At 40.0% G+C, this 19,921-nt stretch overlaps 1 long non-coding RNA gene across 1 annotated transcript in view; it reads left to right on the top strand.

Moving 5' to 3' along the window:
- The first annotated feature begins 5,125 nt into the window (after nt 1-5,125).
- Nucleotides 5,126-19,921, top strand: part of LOC127536717 (uncharacterized) — a 66,843-nt gene continuing 52,047 nt past the window's right edge. The window contains exon 1 of the long non-coding RNA XR_007945837.1: nt 5,126-5,345. This is a non-coding gene — a long non-coding RNA (uncharacterized LOC127536717). The remainder of the gene's footprint in view (nt 5,346-19,921) is intronic.

Raw genomic sequence — 19,921 nt, 5'->3', positions numbered from 1 at the left:
CTGATATCACTGCTCAAAGTCCTCACTGCCTTAACATCTGCTTAATGATAGACACAACAATTTACTGATGCTCCCTAAACGCCATTCCTGCAGGCTACAGTAGACGCTGCCAGGACGCTCCAGTGTGCTCAGACAGGTGTGTGATCAAAAATGATGCTGAAAAGAGTGAAAGAAAGTGTTCTGATGTCGGATTTACTCAAGATAACACCAAAAGATTTGATTTCCATGCACTGTTTTCTATATGCTGACTTTCCTATGAGCGGAGCACATTTTAAATTTCAATAACTTAACTGCTCATGTTCATTTAATTGTGGGAAACCCAAACCATGACTGTTTTTTTATGTTTATTTAAATCTACAGCCGTACTACTGCGTGGGCCACTGTGATTGAACATGGTAGGTTTTGGGTCAGTCGATTTCTCCCTACACATCATTAGATGTGTTGGACATGTCTGTGTCCTCCAGCTTCTTTCTTTTTCTCCTAATTTCTTTTTTCAAAGAATGAGCTATAGATGCTTCAGTTATAACAGTTGAATGGATTGCTTCATGCCACAGTGAACCACAGTAGCTACCTGTGCCGACCAGAGGAGCACCGAATCAGCTTCATGATCATTATGCACTCGCACAAATGTGACCATATGAAATTTTAACTCGCTCACTCTTAAAAAAATGTCTGACTATTTTCGTCACAGTCTGGAGCCGCACCTTGTCTGGTTTTGGGAACTGTGGGCTCTTCCACTATGATTACTCCCACTGTGGCAGCCAGAGTTGCACTCCTCTTCAGCAGTGATGATCCTTGACATGAAAGTTGTCTCAGGCTGCTGACTGACACAGAACGGGATGTGTTCTACTCTGCTCCTATTTGAGGTTCATGGATAAATTTCAAGTGCGCACTAGCCAGTTTTCACACAAGCTTGTAGAACACGTTATTACATTCTGATCCATGACAGTTACTACAGTTACTCAGCCTGACTCATTATCATGGCCAATATTTGGTGTTTCTCCAGTTATCAGTATCTGTGTTTTTATTGACCAATTATTGATAAATGACTACTTCAGGTCTGATGCAGCCTCTCCTCTCTCTGTCTGTCGTCACTCTGTGGTCTCAGATATATCTCTTAAGCAATGACTGCAAAAACTGAAAAAGAAACGCAAGCCGTTGCCTCAAATCAGGAAATTTTTGTCACAGTGGCTGAGGCTATGATAACAGCTGATGACTAAGTTAGAAGGCAGCCACAAATTACCCTGAAACAGAGTATGGAAAACAATAATTAATGATACTTTAAGATATGGACCTTGGGGGGCAACAAAAGTGATAGAAGAAAATAGAAAAGCACAGCAGATGTGTTTGTAGGAGACAAACTACTCAACCTCAGTCAAACTCGCATAACTAAAGGAAAGTGTCCTAATCTATTCACTTCTATTTCTGTTTTACATATTTAGTCATATTCACACGTATTAATGAAGGGGCCTAGTTATGATTGGTTCTCTGCTATCATGTGTGGTTATAAAGATCAATTATTGACCTTTTTTGATCACCAATAATGGGCATCGATAAAAAGTAGTGGTGGGACACGATTTTAAAAAAATTAATTAATTACAGGCTTAGTAATGAATTAATTGTGATTAATCCCATTTTGTCAAATAGCACCGTCTGACACAATAAGCAAACTTTTTCAATTCAAATAAATTTTGGTTGATGATTGAATCAATGAACAGACATTTACGTGAACTTTAACAGCAAAAATGTTTGTTTTGTTTATGCTTTTTTCATCTGTCTACTACATTCACAGATTACTGCAAACTCAACGTGCAATTATAGCGATTATATTCAACATTTGAAGACTTCTTGTAAACTTCAGCACTTTCAATGTCTTGAAAAGTGGTCTGTTCTGGCCTGGCTACACTGTTTGTGTGTACCAGGACTGTCGTAGCTAACATTAGCTCTGGTGCTCGCAGTAGCATGTTTTCCACTGAGGTGATACCATCGGCTTGCCATTGGGAAATTTTTTAAAAGAAAACTTTCCGCCCCACAAGCTCAATGTGGTCTTGTCTTCCATCGCTGTTCACCAAACTTTCTTGCATGCTGACATCAGTGCATCCTGTGTGTCTTTTTTACGGCTAACAAACAGACTTTAGGTTCATCAATGCCACCTACCGGGCTCGAGTGTTCATCAGTGTTACCGGTTACCAGAAATTAGGGAACTGAGAAAGGTGCGATGAAATGCATTATTTTTTTAATGCGTTATTTTTTTCTGTAATTAATTTAACATGTTGAAGTCCCAGCCCAAGTACGAAGCAAAGAAACAATCAAAAAATCTATTGGTCGATCCTTACAGAGCACTGCGTGTGTGTGCAGTTTTGTGCGACTAATACGAGGAACTGTAATGGAAGACACCATGCCGTGACAAAGTTTTGTGTTCTCGCTTCAGTGTGTTCAGAGGTGTATGATTGGATAGGCAGGATAAGATCTCATTTCTATTGCTCAGCAGAGCTTTGATGAAGTAGAGTGAGCGGTGTGAGGATGCTGCCGAGGGTCTGACTGGTCGACAAGCACACTCCCAGTCCCATATTTACTGTACCCACTGATTCATTACTGTATAATCCTGGAATGTGGAACACGAGAGGAGCACAGAGGGGGAAAAGGAGGAGGTACAGGGAGATACGAGAAAAAGCAGACCGTCTGTGTCTCTGTGACAGGCCTTTGAAATGGGAATGGAGATAATACTTTTAAAGCATTAAAGAAATATTGAATATCAGCAGTATGGGCTTCATATTGTCAGATTGAATGTTTCCATATTATTTCATTTTCTTTCTCTTTTCTCTCAGTCTGTCTGTCCTCACGTATCAATTCCCGTAAAAAATGTGCAGCAGGAGGGCATATGAAAAGAAATCAGACATCCCCTGTGCCAGTGCGCTTACATGCACAGATTTACTGGTTCCACAGCCCCCTACCCTTCACCACCTACTGCCTGCTCTCTCGCTCTCTCTCTCTCTGTCTCCCTCAATCTTTCTCTCTATCTTTCTCTCCCCCTTCCCCTCTTCTCTCCCCCAAAATTCAATCTTGTATTTGCTAGTGATGGAGAGTAGCTCGGCAGTTTTGTGCCAGGCGCAGTAGAATATATTAAACTGCAGGGGGAAATAAATAAATAAATAAAGAGGGGTTCTATCTGTCCTAGTTTCTCTTCATTGAATGAGCATGATTTGGTCGCGCATGCTGTTTTATTTACTTTTTTTTCTCTTTCCGCTGAATGCAATGCAGTGTTCAGTACAGTTTGTAGCCAAATATTGATATCGACTGCCTGGGGCTTGTGTGGAAGGTGATGGGATGGCGGGGGAAAGGATGGTTCACTTCCTAAAAGGGAGGGTTCTGATGAGAAAACTTATCAGAGCAGGGATTATGTTATATAACAGGACGAGGTGTCTCATTCTGGGTGTGACAAACTACGAAAGCTCCAGTAATACCAATAAGAAAACGACGGATGGATGGTTTTGGTCTTTTCCTGGGTTTGGTTAACAGTAAGATAGAAATGAAATGTAGGATATTTTGAACCTCATCATTGGAGCAGTAAACTGATCTTCAGAATTGTTTGTCTGGTTATTGTTTAAACCCCTAACACCTCATATCTTTCCATCAGAGATACGTATTTAGATTTTTTTTTTATTAAGATAGTTAATTCCTGGGTTAGAACGACACATGGCTTAGAATACATCTCTGTGAAGTCCCTGCCTGTCTTTACACTCAGCCCTTCTCACTTATTGCAACTTGAGCACACCGGCTCACCTCTGCTTAAACACTGTAAAGCTACTTCACACAGTGGCAAATTGTGATATTTAAGCAATTCACCCGTGCATGTCCAACTCAAAAGCCCCTTGTAAAGGAGATCCTAAAAGTTCACCCTGCATTTACACCGGATTAATTACTTAGGTTTATTACATATGACACCCCAGAAGTCTAAATCTGTGTTTTTTATACTGTCATCAGTACACTGCAGTTTCAAAGGAAACCCTCCTCTAAACTCTTCTAAAAGTGTTTGCTGGGTTAACGTGTTTGTTAGGATTGTTGTTCAAGTCTTGGAATCGCCTGACCACATGTGCCAAAGATGACGCCTTGAGACGATGATCAGCTTGACAAACCAAACCAATTTGGCATACCAATGGCATACCATTTGTGGTAGAGCTGCACCATTACAGCCAAAATGATAATCACAATCATTTTGTCACAATTATTCATTGAATATTTTCATTGTACCTTCACATTTAAATAGGGCTGGCCCTAATAGCAATTTCTGGGCTCTGAATATTTGCACCCGATTAATGATGAATATTCAAATATTTGGTAAGTTCTTGACGGATGGACGAAGGAACGAGCCAAGTATTCGGTTCGGTTCCTAACAACTGACGACGGGGGAGGAGGGGATATTCAGATCTCTAAATAACTATTCGGATACCACCATAACGACCGAATATTGGGATATTTGGGTCCAGCAATACATTGAAACAAATGGAGCATTGCTTTCACTTCCATGTTGTACTAAATTCCTGTTAATGTGCAAATGTTTGCTGCAAAATGAAATTTAAATGCAGTTCTTCTTGATATGAACTTAATGTAGTTTTTAAATAAACTTATGCTCAAATGCTTTGCATTATGAGCATTGATTTGGTCGTAGTCACTGCAAACTACCAACCTCCATAAACACCTCACATGCAGGCGACAGCAGCTGTGCACAAAGAAGCCTCTAGTCTCCACTCAGTTACTGCAGCACGGGTCACTCAGACAGGCGTGTCACCAAATATTGCTTTGAAAACAGTGAAAAAATGCGGTTTGTGTCTCATTGACCCAAGTTGAAAGTGATTGATTTGTTTTATGGCCTGTTTTTTATTAGCACAGCAAATTTTAAATGTTAATGTCGCAGTCGATTATGCTCATTTAGCTGTGTGAATTGACCGGAGTTTAACACTCGCTTTTAAATCTGACTCCTGCAGTGATATTTGAAAAAGAACACCTTGACTAGAGAGCACAGCAAAAAAGCTTGGCACTAAGTTATGTTTGTGTGTCTGTATGTGTGTGAATGCAATATGATGTTCCCTTTGGACCTTATCTGAGAAGCAGGAAATAAGGCATGAATGAACAGGTCACTTTTGTGTGTGTCACTGTCTCTCTGGCAGCGAATACTAGCTTTATGGAATCTTTTGCTGGGGATTGAACCAGCAGACGCGGTGATGGAGAGATGAAAAGAGGAGGAGGGAGTGCGGAAGAGGAAAAGATTGAAGAAGGGTATGAAAGCCAGACTGCAAGGGGAGATGAAAGGAGCTTCAGAAGGAAAAGAGACGAGTGAAAATCAGGTAGGAGTGTTTGAAATGTGTTGCAGAAGATGGAGAGAGCATGTGAAAGGAAGACAGAAAAAGAACAAAATAGAAAGGCTAAAAACAAAGAGAGGCTAAGACAAACAAGCAGAGAAAACCACAAACTCGGCTGACAGAGCTGATTGATGGAGATGAGCTAGAGGGAGATGTGTAGCGGTTATTGAAGGAGAGTGCAGCCAATAGCCTCCCGTGGGTCCGTTGTGTCAAGTCCATATCCACAGCCAGCAAGGCAGAAACTGTAATAGAGATTCCCTATTGACCAGTCGATGGGAGCCAGGTGGGAGGCTGTGGATCTATTCTCCCAGTCCTGGTAGGCTCAGAGCACCAGCTGACACCGCCTCCATTTATCAGAGTTTTCCATGCTGCTCTCCCCATCTTCTATTTTCCTCCCTGTCATCCTGGATTTCCTTCCCTTTTTACTTTGAGCTTTCACCTTCCTTCTGCTTCCCCTCCTCATATTTCTCTTCCCCGTCACTCTCTGCTTCAACACAGAGAAGCAGCTTTGTCGAGGGGCTGTGATCAATACCGCCTGCGTCTTTTGCAGCCTTGACATTACTGTGAAACAGAGGAAGCAGCAAGAAGTAAGACAGTACGAAGACAGACAACAGCCGGCGGTTGTTTTGATTCAGGTGAAGAGTTGAGGGTGTCGTGGGTATCTGTAAAAGGTGTCACGTCTCCAAATAAAACTTCAGAGTTTGACCTACCTCCATTCCTGGAATCCAAAACCCTTTCTGCTGCAGTGCATCCACCTGAATGTTTCAAGACTGAACTGTCAGTCAAACGTCAGTATATGCCCACTCACTTCTTCCCTCTCCGAGTTCCTTATATTTCTTCAGTGCTTGACACAAAAACACACTTTCTGTCTGTGTTGATGCGCACCCAACTTTTCTTCATTCATCTTTCATATGTGTTGGATGCTCAAAAGCCCACCAAACTTCCAGCACTCTCAACAGGGAGATGCATTACCGCCGGTGTCAACTCTCCCTGTTGCTGTGGCACCTAGATGCAGCCCGGAGATCATTGATTGACGTACTGGCAGTATCATGGCTGACATGACGAGACAAGTGACGGGTGGCACTCTGACACCCAGCTCTCACGCCAAGCAATGACAGAGCTTCATGGATGACAACGCGCTCTCGCAGACTTCATTTACACGCTATAAAATGCACAGATGCACTGTCTTTCAGAGTATAGATCATGAATCGATCACATGCGTCATACATACAGTTTCCAGACATTTACAGAGACGCTTCCTCTCAGAGCCCTTGAAGCTCATATGCGTTGCCGCTCTCGCATACACGCTCAGACACGCACACAAACACCCTCCCATCTCCCAAATCCGTCTTTTCCACGGCTCATTTCCTCCCTCCTCTCCTCTAAAAATGACAGTGGCAGATATTTCCACTCACTCGGAAGGAAAAAGAGCAGATATATCTAGTTGAGTCACAAAATTGGGTTCAAATTATATTGCTCTGTCAAGGCAGCCTTGACTTCTTCTTACCAGACCTGACATTTGGAGTGCATCCGCAGGATACCAATTTTGCTCTCTTCCTCCCATTCAACATTGGACTGACTCACTTTGTTATGCATTTTGGATGCACTCATGGCCTATTAGATATTGTTTTCCTGGCAGGATGTTTTCTCTGAGTCTTGTTCACACCGCTTATGAGGTCATAGGAAGAACATGTCATCTGTGTATTACATGCGGTTTTGTCTCAATCTGTCAAGCTGTCTAGTGTATATAGCATTTGATAGGACTGGATTTGATGAAACTTCACTGATACCTGTGTGCTTCTGCTGCAGAGGTGTAACAAAAGCTCTGCCACTCAGCTTGATCATATTTTGTTCATCTTAATGCATGAGATAGTCGAGGAAAAATTAGCATACACCTGCACCACTTGCACGGCTGCCAATGGTATGTATGTTAAAAAAAAAAATCAAATTTATGCCATGTAGCTATAGACTGTCAGTACCAGATGCTACAACTAAGCACACTATGGATATCCACTTTAATAAGTTGCTTGAGGACACACACGGCAGAAATGTCCACATTCTAATTTATCCATTCCTGCTGTTTGTTTTTCTTGACATCAGCCTGATATGCGTAGACAGCTGCTAGCTAGCGTTAGGTAGGAACAAATTGAACAAAATGAAAACCACTGCTCTGTCAGATCCCATGCCTCATGCATATCAGTGTACATTCTTATTTCAGGCCATATCTCTTGTATATGCAACTGAGACATTCACCAGAAGATACATGCAGGCATACTTCTTGTTTATTGTACTGCCAAGACCGCAAAAAGGTGAACGACCTCTGGTTATACAGGATACACAGGGGCAAAGCAGATGTGACTTGCACAGTATGCACAGCTTTTTGAACATTTTGAAAATATAGAATGAGAATTCATAAGTGGAATTTTAACCCTCTTATAAGCCCAAGCAGTCTCTGGCTGTTTTCTTCTCCGTTTTTACTCAGGGCGGGCTCTTTTCTAACTGCAATATCAAGTCAGCATCACAACAACGTCGAGTAGAGGGTGCTTAATGTTTTTTGTTTAGTTTAGTTTTCTTTGCAGTAAAGCAAATTTATAGTGCCATAAGTGCTAAAGTAATAAATTGTTCTTTTTACAAAAATTGTGACAAAACAAAAAAAGTAAAACCTTTTCTAAGTGTCCACAGGTGTTGCTTACCAAGACAAAAAAAACAAACAAACAATGGTGGTTGTAGATGCAATAGATGTTTTGCTAGTTACATTTTCATTTGTTTCCATACTTGTTTCTTATTGCACCCTATGTAAACACAGCCTGCAGTTCAACCTAAAAGTCAGTCATTTTTTGTCACATGACCATAGGTCACAGTTGAGTCATGATTGGCTTTGCAGTTGTGCCGCTAACAGTTTATTTTGGGTGATGTTTTTAAAGAGACATCTAAAATAAAGGGATCTGGATGAAATATCCTGAATTTTAGCTTCAATTTGGTTGTTTTTTTCTAACAAAATTGAAAGTCACACGTGATTAGTTGAAGGAATGTCAGAAAGTTAATACATTCAATGGTTCTTCTTTGTTTTGCTGGTGATTTTTTTAATTTTTAATTTTTTTTTTTTTTTTGCCTTTCGCGGCTTCATTACCTAGTCACAGTGAAGGTCAACAGGAAACAAGGAAGAAGAAGAGTGAGGGGAAGACATGCAGCAAAGGGCCGCGGGTTGGAATCAAACCCAGGCCGCTGCGTCGGAGACCAGCCCCTGTACATGGGTCGCCCGCTTAACCTGATGAGCTATACGGGCGCCCCTTTGCTGGTGATTTTTAATAAAACATTCAAACTTTCAAGCCGGCTGGCAGTTTTAGGGGTTCAGAAGGTTTAAATATAGAAATAGATGAATATGCAGCATGTTGTTGTGGTGAGATATGGCTGGAGCAAGAATGATTATCACAGACAGCAAATATCTGAATTCTCTCGATGGGTTACCAGTAATGGTTCAGACCTTCTGCGCTTATTTGCATAGTCATTTTAAAATATCCTGCCTGCCAACCTGCAGGGCTGCACCATGCTACTAACTTGTCACCAACTTTCCTTACAGTCCTAACCACTGCTAAATGCTCTTTTCCTAAGCTAAGATTAGTGTCAGTGACACTCCTGAGCCTGGTTGACAACACCTAAAGGAAGGAGCTGCAGAGAGACAGGCTAATTGAGAAATAGCAGATCCCCTCCTCAGGATAGGCTAATGCAAATTTGTGCCTAGAATCAGTTTCTGTTAAGTTGCTCGTATTTCTACCGCTCTAGCTTCTACTGGACTTTCTGTATTTAATCTTTGATACAATGATGCTGAACTATGCCTCATTTAAATTGCATGAACAATGCAGAATCATTGTAGTCATATTTTGTACGAGACTGAAAAAGACAGATAATCTGACATGGAGGAAATATTAACAGACCAATTTGATTTCTTGTCGTTAATAAAGTAAAACCAAATGGACACACACACACACAGCTGTACATGCACACACAGCTGCATATGCACACACAGAGCTTTTTTTTTTTTCAAAGGACAAAGTGGAAAACAAAGCTGGTGAAGTGGTGAAAACCACCACATATAAAATCCCCAGGCTTTGACATGGTATTGAGAGGATGCAGGGATTTACTGTACAGCTGGAGGGCTTTAGGTTTAAACCATACAAGCTTCTCTTTTGATTTTGGATCTCCTTCATATAAGCAACCAATTTAGAGCTAAATAGGTACAGGATTTAAACCATTCTCCTCAATATTACCTTCAGTTAAAATACAGACACAGGAAAAGCCTGTGCACTTTATTTCCAAACCTCCAGACCTCCTCTTTCTGTGGAAACATTGAGCCATGGTACAACTGAAATTCAGATATTCCTCCTCCAAGGCAGTCTCAAAGGCACAGAGCAAAATACTGCTGTGTAACACTTCTCAAACAAAGTGTTTTGTGGCTCAGCAAACCTCTCTGTTGTACTGCCTTTCATGACCTCTCCACATTCTCCAAGTCGAAGCATTGAACACATGTTGTAAAATTTAAGCAACCCCGATTGTCTCTCATCGTCGCTCTGTCTTTGCATCTTGCTGAGACAACAGAGTCTGGCCTGTCCGGCACAGTTGTGCCTTTCAACTCCAGCTGAGGAGAAAGTGCTGAGTCGTCGCAGCCAGTAAACAGTATGTGCGTGCATGTGTGCGATGTGTAAGCGATACGTGTGTGACAGCAGAGGAGGCTGTTGGACAGCAAGGACGTAGCGTGATGACAGCTCCATTAGTGGCCCTCCTGGGGCTCAATAGGGGCCCTCTGATCAATCTGGCCCCTCCTTGGCCCTTGACCTTGCTGCATCTGTGGCCCTCGACTCAGCTCGGCATGGACACTGTATTGGCAGGAGTAGTTGGTACAAGGGCAAACCCACCACAAGGATATAGATCCATTATGCATGCACAGACGAACACTTAGCAGTTCCTGTACGTGTGTAGACATAGTGGGCATCATGAATATGCATGCATATGCCCCCATGGTAATTTTGATATGCATATGCATGTCATGTATGCTTTCACACACACAGAAACATGTGTAATCAAACAAAGTATTTATCTATGTTTAAATTGCATCAAATTATAAAACAGATAAATCAGACTAGTAATCATCAGTACTAGATTAAGTGTTTTTTATTTTAATAAAAGTATGGAAGATTATTAAGGGGAAGTTTAATTAACAAATGGATTTTTTATCAGCTTGTCATTTCTTTTGTATAAAACAGTTCATAAACTGAATAGTAACTGTTGCTGTCAGTTATAGTGGGGTAGAGTGGCATGAAATTAAGTATATTAAATTTGCACTTAGGCTAAATTTTTATGTTAGTGTAACTCTACAGCTAAGTCACTCATAATTCATAAAAACAATGATTTATTTTTGTTTGAACAATAAGGTTCTTCTAGCTGGAACAAGTACCTACGATGAAAAGGCATTGTAAGAGAGATTTTAATAATGAATTTGAACTGTTACCATTTTTTTCTTGATTTTACTAAAAATGTAATGTCCAAAATTACTCATAGAAGTAATCATAGTCAGTACCAATACCTTTATTAGCTTTCTGTATGTCCCCACTGGAATTCTGGTCCACTTCTCGTTTGTGATCCTCTCCAGGTCTTTGAGGATGAGGACTTCCTTCTATCACTCTGGTCTTGAGAGTTCTCTCTGCAAATGCTTGTCAGGATTCAGGTCTGGACTGTGGCTTGGCTGCTCCCAAATGTTGATATTCCTGTCTTTTAACCATTTTTCCTCCCCACTTTTAGCTAGTCGTTGTTTTGTTTGGAAGGTCCAATATTTCCCAAGGCTAAATGTTTTCCTGCAGAAGATGAATGTCGTCGTCTTTTTCTCACGGTGTTGTTTGCTTTGACAAGGTTGTCTGGTCCACAACCACAATGTGATGTTTTAACACTCTTAAAGCATCACATGCTCACCAACATGTTTGACCATGGGGATGGTTGAATGCTTCTTCTGTCTTTCAACAAACCAAAACCCACGTCCCTGTGACCAAATGTGATCCACCCACAGAAGAAATTACTAAAAGCTTTCTTCTTTGTCCAGGGGAGCATTTGTGTGCTTTTGTTGGAGCAGTAGAGTCCTCCGTGGTGAGTGTCAATAAAGACTAGCCTCGTTCAGTGTCTGCCTGAGTGTCTGTATTGACATGTAGGTGCCAGCATTGCTCAGATTTATCATTATGATCTTTGTGGGGATCATTGGATTGTTGTGAGCTCTTGCTCTGCTGCTCCTTCCAGTGCATGGGTCACTTTAAGGTTTCTACTGCGACACTTGAAATTTTTCAGTGTGGAACTCCTTGTACTTTTAGATGGTGCTCTTTACTTTGGTCACTGATGTTTAAAAACACTTTAATAGGACTTTTTGGCCTTTCCCTGTCCTGTGAGCATCCATCAGCTGCTTTATATTGTATATTAGAGTGATCTAGAACATGAGAAACATGACCAGAGGCATTTGAAATTGTAAAAAGCTTGCATTTTCTCAAATATTGACCCAATTTTGAGGGATTTAAATAGTTATCATTATTAGCACATCGAAAACAATGTGTCACTATCTTTTGTCACTTGTTTACGTATTTTTCAGTCAGAGAAAACCTACTGGTTAGATTAAAATTCACTATCAATCAAAACTTTCTCAGAGGTATGAACAGTTTTGTGATTAACTGTATATGTGTAAGCACAGTATGAATATTACTAGATTTATAATATAGAGATTTCTAATATGAGCAACACCTTTGCTGCTCAGCCATTAGTGCGATGGGAGAAAACAGCAGGAGATGATCGACCAGCTTGTTTTGACCTCACATTTGTCGAGCTGCAATGTGTGCAAGGTCCAAATGTACAGTTCAAAGGGCACCTGGATCAATAGCCATGTTGTTTCCCATCTCTGTGTGATTGTTTGGCCCTTGTATGGCTGCTTGGTGTGTGGGAGATTGATCTCCAGAAAATGTGAAGTTGTCAACTACTGTGCCCATCAAATTGCCTGTCAGAGCCATTTGTCTTGTTTATATGTGTCAACCGGGGACACTTGCAGACAAGACAAACCCGCACTCTTTGAATTTCTTGAGTTCTGAGCTGCTCTCCTGTGATGGGCACTTGTTTGTCGATGTCTTTTTATTGATCATTCCCACTCAAGAAATGGCCAGCGCTTGACAGTGATATCACTGAATCAATGAATAAACACAAATCCTGCGGTCTGCTCGTGGGAAAGCTATAATGATGATGCGTGATGTATTTTCCGCTTGATCACATCAATTAAAAACCCAAAACTTGGCTCCAGAGCTGTTTGCACTCTAAATCTCTTGTGGGCTTACTCAGTCATTACATTTGCTTCCTCTATTTCCATGTCTTTCCCAGGTTATGGGGCTAATTCCTCACGTCTCCTCCTATATCTCCAATCTCCTTCCCCGGGTGTTAAATTATGGATGAAAGCTACCTGACAAGGCTCAGAGTTACATAAGCCTCCCTCCGTCCTCTCACCTGGATCCCAGCGGCTTCATTATTCTGTGTGAGGATCATTTGGCTGTGAGTAAGCCCTGCCCCACCACATGGGAGTTGACATTAATATTTATTCGAAAGGCTTTTTTGGAGACCGGAGATGCTGGGGAAAAGAGAGAACAGTTTGGCAGGGAACTGGAGGAAGACAGACAAAGAACATGTGTATGCTGGAGAGATAGATACTCAGTGCATTTGTACCAGAGTGCACTCTTGTGTGCTGCATGCACCGACATTTGTGAGGGGTTCGAGCAACAGCCAAAGGTTTTGAGAGCTGGACAGACCTGAGATATAGAGGACGATGCTACCATCTGTTTCAGGCTTTTTTCTTTTTTTGGTTAATTCTTTAATTTTTTATTTTTGTTGGGAGAAAGCGAATAGTGTGTGTTTTCTCTCCAGGCTAACAGCATGCTGGGTTATTTATTCATAATTTGATGCAGTGTGCCAAGAGAGTACCCTATTTTTTATTTTTTTTTATTTTTTGTAGAAGCTGGCACCATCTCAGCGTTTCTCCTTGACCTCGCCATATGGACTCATGAACTTTGGTGTCATAGCGTTCAAAGCTAAAGTCACATTAAAGTCAAATAACATTTCATTAAACATGAAAGAAAATACTGATGACTTGCCTTCATATACATCTTCTCTGACTTTAAATTATTTAACTTATGTCATAATTAATGCTGGATCACATATTTTATCTAATCTTATAGACATACTAAGATGGACCCCATTAATGTGAAATATACAGTATGTATGTTAAACTCATGTATGTTTTATTTTAGAGGTCGACCGATACGATTTCGTCAGTACGGATTACTAGGCCACCGACAACCAATATTTGGAGCCAATATACATTTGTAGTATGGTGTCAAAATTAAGAACAACACATACTCCAACCCATGCATCTGTTTGGCATATGTTTAGTTAATAGATACATTATCAACATTTATCATTCAGTGCTGATTTGCTGTTACTCTCACAAACTGATGACTAAAGATAGGACTGCAGCTAACCTTTATTTCCATTGTCAATGTATCTGTTGAGTATCACTTTAATTCATCGATCAGTTGTTTGATACATGTAATATCAGAACACGTGAAAAATATTGACCATTGTTCCCCAAAGCCCAAGATGGCATTCTCAAATGTCTCAACTAGTCCACAACCAAAAGATATTCAGTTTATGTTTCAGGCATAGCAGAGTAAATAAATTTACCAGATTCAAATCACAATTATTTTAAAGAATACTGATTTATTGGTTTTTTAAATAGTTTGTAGTTAATTTAACAGCTGACACCTGAATGATTAGTCATTGTTGCTGTAATAGAGAGATTTTTAAATTAATTTTATTGGTAATCAGTATTAACAAAGAGGCCATATTGATAATTGGAAAAATTCAGATTTTTACATCTAATACTTGGCCAGAATGATAATTGGTCAGCCCTCGTTGTATTTATATGATTTTCTTTAACCAGTGTTCATAAACAAATGCTATACAAAGAAGCCAGGTCTCATATTATCCATTCTGAACTGTTTTTTCCATTGGGGTCTTGGATGACAAGTTTATCACTGACAATCACTTTAGCATGTCTCTCACCTGCTGCTGAGCAACACATTATCACCTCATGATGGGAGGCGTAATCGTATATTCAACCACAATGGCACTGAGTCCGGTGCGTTCACAGTGGCTCCAAACCGTGTAATCTCATTCGTTGTTTGGGCCCATTGGCTTTCTGGCCAACCCGTATTTAAAGCAGACCTCCTTTTAGGTCTGTTGTGCTCCCTTTGCACTAACAAGATTCAATTACTGCACATAGAGCGTGTTATTACGTTTAAGTATGTTGGTTAGAAGGTCCTGCTGTTGCTGCATCTCAGCCAGTCGTTTATTTAGTTTAGGAAATGTATATACAACCACGTTATAAAGCACATTACCACCTTCAAAAAAATCATCAAGTAAACTGGAAGTAGTGGGAGATAGAACCGAGGGGGAAATGGTTCATCCAACAACCATTTAAAAAAAAAAACTGTCATCTGTGATTAATTTTTGTTCTAATTTAAACCAAGTTTTATATTTTTTAGTACTGTAAGATTTCATCTTGTTTTCAGCAAAGTTTTTTTTTAAAGTTTTTCAGCTGTTGTACGTACAAATTGTTAAATTTTTTTTCCTGTTAATATTTATGAAGCAGCTATAATCAATATTTCTTTAATTAAAATGGATTAAATGACTATATATACTTAACACCAATGTAAAGTGAAGTGTTGTTCATTCTGGCCAATCTATATAGAATTACCTCTTGATTCTGCAGTGCCTCTCAGCTCTGAGACTGCTTCAGAGTCTCAAAGCAATGTTTTAATTCTTCAGCTCTTAATTGTTTTGCTTTCAGTTATTTCATATTTTTTTAATTATACCTCCGATCTCATTAGTTACAGCTTTGCAGAATGGATTTATTGACCACATTTCTCTATCTGGATCTCAAAGCCTATGAACATAGGCATCAGTTCAAGTAATGACTCGTGGGAGTGCCAAAGGGGAGTGCAGCAGGACAGCTTTTAAACTAACCCTGAATCCAACTTTGGCAGCGCTATTTTAACAGAATGTGGAGTATACCTGCAATTTATATCACACATCTGTCCCGTGACATAAACTGTTGGGTGCACGTTTTTTCAGCACAGAATAATTCCCTTTAAAATCATTGAATGTAGAAGAATAAAAATGAATGGGAAAATTTGAAAAACACAAGCTATCTGTGCTATTAAAGCCAATTCTTAAGTGTGGTTCAAAAAGTGTTTATTTTGCCATACACAAAAGCATCCATCCTCACTCGCAGATGCTGAGGCATATGGCCGACCCAAGCAGCAGCCATCTTTTCTCAAGAGTGATGTGTTTTCTCTCTCCCAGCTGCTTGGCGTAGCATTCGCCCAAAACCTGCACTCCAAGATGACAACAAATCAACACTGAATCGGCTCTTACAGCGCAACTCTTGTCGTACAACATAGTGCCTAAAAGTCATTTTGGCACTTGGCTTGTAATTCTATGTCCATTTAGGCTTACCTTTTAAACTCTGACAGTTAGAAATGCATGATTATATTTCAAGTCTTTTTTTTCCCCTCATTTTTCCATCTGTGTGAGTCACAGAAGGTGGCAAAACAGCAAGCACAAACCTTGTTTGTGGATACTGATGCATGACTCATAGTTTTGCTGGGTGATTAGTTTGATAATTAGCTGAATATCCACCTGTCAGATGTCTTCCAGCACACAGACCTGGCAGACAACATAAGCTTGTTCTCCTGATATTTCACTTGTAGATATAATTAGGTCTGTTACCCTGTAATGTTCTACAATGTGATATAACAAGGTAGCAGTTTTGAAGACCTGCATATACAGCATATGTTACTGTCTTCAGAAAAGAACTTCACACATTCCCAGAGATTTTAATGATGGCTGGTCTTCTTCTCCTAAAAGCTAATATTATCAAACTTTATACAGTTAAGCCAAAATTATTCATATCAAAGGCTAAAGTATGAATCATAGTGTTTTTATCTTTAATTAATAGGTTTTAAAATTGGCAAAACACAGAATTACATGGTGTCAGAGATGTTGATATCCTCAGAAATTCATGGCAACAATTATATTTGCCATCATCAAACAGTTCTTATAACTGCTAACAAGCTTTATGCATGTTTCCACTATGATTGTGGGCCACACATCTTTTGCAGTGATCTCCAGGTCTTTGATTTTAAAGGCTTCTTTCCACCACTCTGGTCTTCAGGTCCCTTCACAGATTCTCAATGGGAACCATTTCTTCACCGCTTTATCTGTGCGTTCCAGATCATTGTCTTGTTGGAATATCCGCTGCTGCCCAAAGCCAAGTTCTTCTGAAGAGTGTCTGAAAGTTTCCTGTAGAATTTTAATGCTGTCCTCCTTTCTCACGATGTTGTTAACTTTGACCAGGTTGACCTGACCCGTCAGCTGAATCACACCTTCAAGGCATCACGTTCCCGCCACTGTGCTTTACCGTGGAGAGGATGTTCTTGCGGTTGATTGCTTCTCCTTTATAAAACCACAGCCCATCCCTTCTCCACATTCCAAACAACTCGATTTTTATCACATCTCAGTGAGGACTGATGACAGAAAGCTTCTCTTCTTTATCCAGGTGAGCTTCTGTAAGGACAAGGTTAGCAGTTGTGTGTCTGTCTTGGAGAAATGGAATTGCTGGTTGATGTCCGTGGACACCAGCAATGTTCAGACTCTGCCGGAGTGTCTGTCCTGAGGTGGTGGTACCAGAAACGCTCAGATTCCTTAGCGTTCGTGGTGATCCTTGGATTCTTGTTGCCTTCTTGCACTCCCATTCTTGCCAGTCCAGGAGTCTCTTTTGGCTACTCCCTTAGTCCTTTGGGATCTCATAGTGTGGAGCTCCTTGTACTTTTGGTGATGCTTTGCACTGTGGACACTGGAACTTAACAACACTCAGATAGTATTTTTTAGGCTTTGGCTTCTCCCTCTTGTGAGCAGCCACAATGCACAACCCTGAGATGTTGGTGCCAGAAACATCTCAGGGTTGTGGTCCAGTGGTGGACCTTAACAGCAAACTTACTACTTGCTTTTAACCATAACTTGCAACTGACTGGTAGTTGACTAAAGAACTACTGCTTTAGCTGTTCCCAATTCATATTTTGTTAGAATGGTCCAGAAATTAGTGGAAATGATCAGGGCCATTTGGAATGGAATCGAAGCTGCTTTCTCTCAAGAGTCTGTGACATTTTTAAGGTGTATCAGTAATGTTGGACATATCATTCTTCATTAAAAATATACATAGAAATTGTGTAATTCATCATTATCATCTCTAACAAAGTGCCTTACCATCTTTTGTCACTTGTTTATGTCATTTCCAGCCAGAAGTATCCCATAGGTCTACTAAAAAAAATGTTTTATACATCAACTTCATGCATTTTGACTGTCATTTTTTGTTTAATTGTAAATGACTGTGTAACTGACATTTTTGAGTTAAATGGCTAAGGTTTCATCCTTTCACCAATTGTTCTCAATGCACAATGCAGTGTAATAGTAATACAACAAAAAAAGCATTAAAGGCTTTATTATTAATATTACTTTCACAGAAGTGTCTGTGTGTTTGCGAGCATTAGATGATATAAGCTCCCGGCAGGTACTCGTCATACCAGAACAAGTAAGACTGTAGCAGTAACCCTCTCGACGTGTAATGATTTCACCTATTGTACATTATATATCATATTAATTTAGCTTTTAATTTAAGATGAAGAAAGTCTTAAATTGTGTTCTTACAAATGCACAGTCTAGCTTTTTCAAACCTTTTTCAACCAAATGTCATACATTGCCATATGAAATTTGGTCAATAATTCATATTTTCAGTGCTTTAATAATTCTATAATGTATGAAAGAGCAATATCCCCTCAGGGTTTAACCTGCTACTATGCAATAAGATGAAGAAAAATTCATATGAATTTGACACAAACCTGATGGACTGAGGTTAGACCTGAGGCTGCGGCTAAACTAAGTACTCGCGCAAAACTTTCAGTTCAATTACTTTTATAGAACGACAGTGTCACTGATGAAAATGGGATTGCCAAGGATCATTTACATTCGCGAATAGACACCGCAGGGATACATGTTGATATAATGTATACTGCCTCTTGCTTTAAATCCCTGGAGCTACTGCAGGATTAAATGCAATACGTACTCCAGCACCTTGGCCAGGCTGAAATGAATATAAATGGAACACGGTGAGTTGGTTCAGAGGTCCTCTGTTGATAACTAGTGGCTGGTGTCAGTGCACCGTCCAAAACCATCACGGCGCATATGCCAAGTTCATCTCTGGAAAACTTCATCCCTTCCAGCCACCAGCCTGGTAACACTGAGAGTCTCATTAAAAAGATATAGTAGGTTCATGCCACAGGGGTTAGGAGAGCACTCGCTCCACTTTAGGACTATAAACCTCCAACTCTTCCCTGTAACCGCACCACTGATGCTTGAAGGAAGCCTGGGGACCGATGTGCCAGGCTTTGACTGTGGTTACCTCATGGAAAAGTGATAAACACCGGAACCGCAAGTTAAACAAAAAAAACGGAGTCTTAATTCATCAGGGGACAAAATAAAAAAAGAATGTAAAAAAAAAAAAAAAGGAGATGAAAATGTGTGTGATAAATTGTGCCTTGGAGAATGTGAGCACAGCTTAGAAGGAAAAATTGTTTCTCCAAATCGACAATCCTCTGAAATACACATTCACACTTGCAGTACACAGAGTGAGCACCCATTTCCATGCATGCAATCTGCTCACATACAAACACGCAATCATAGTTTGCTCATGCTGATGAGCTTACAAAGTGCTCATTTGTGGATTTCTGTTTAAGCAGCAAATCATAAAACCTGTGGGTTTATTATCTAAATAATTTGATCTGTAGCTACAGACCTCAGTCTTCAGGCAATTCTCAATCTGTCAGACATCCTGGGCAGAGGAATGTGCTTACGTATTTGTATTGAGGCTGAACAAACCAAGTGATTGCTCTCATTTTTCCACAGCAACCAGTTATACAAATGCATGATGAATTGACTGCCAACTTTGGAGACTGTAAAATATTCTGCAGTTTTACGTAGTAGGAAAATCCATTGCAAAGAAGATGTAAATATGAGCATTTAAATATACAAGATGAAAATCTGTTAGCCTTTGATCCTCCTATTTTTTCTATAAAAGTTGTTTTCATTTCCAACAACTGACCATGAAAGCTTTCTGAAAGTGTTATATACTCTACTGTGCCAAAGCCAGAAAAGCACCTTATTGTTGTTCATCAGCATGTAGATGAGAGGTAAATGTATTCATCTCCTAGCGAGGAGAAGCCTGATCTGTATTCATATCTACATTTGCATATTTCCCAATGATCTCTCTTCATTTACACTCTCACTCGCTCTCTCTGTTTGTTTTATCATGGAGAACTGACAGTGAATTTGCTTTTTTTCCTTTCTATACTTTTAAAAAAAGCAACAGTTTGATA

The sequence above is a fragment of the Acanthochromis polyacanthus genome, chromosome 1 (assembly GCF_021347895.1).
Source record: "Acanthochromis polyacanthus isolate Apoly-LR-REF ecotype Palm Island chromosome 1, KAUST_Apoly_ChrSc, whole genome shotgun sequence".
In the NCBI taxonomy this organism is placed as follows: domain Eukaryota; kingdom Metazoa; phylum Chordata; class Actinopteri; family Pomacentridae; genus Acanthochromis; species Acanthochromis polyacanthus.
The sequence above is the reverse complement of the archived record's forward strand: the minus strand, read 5'-3'. Positions and strand labels throughout refer to the sequence as shown.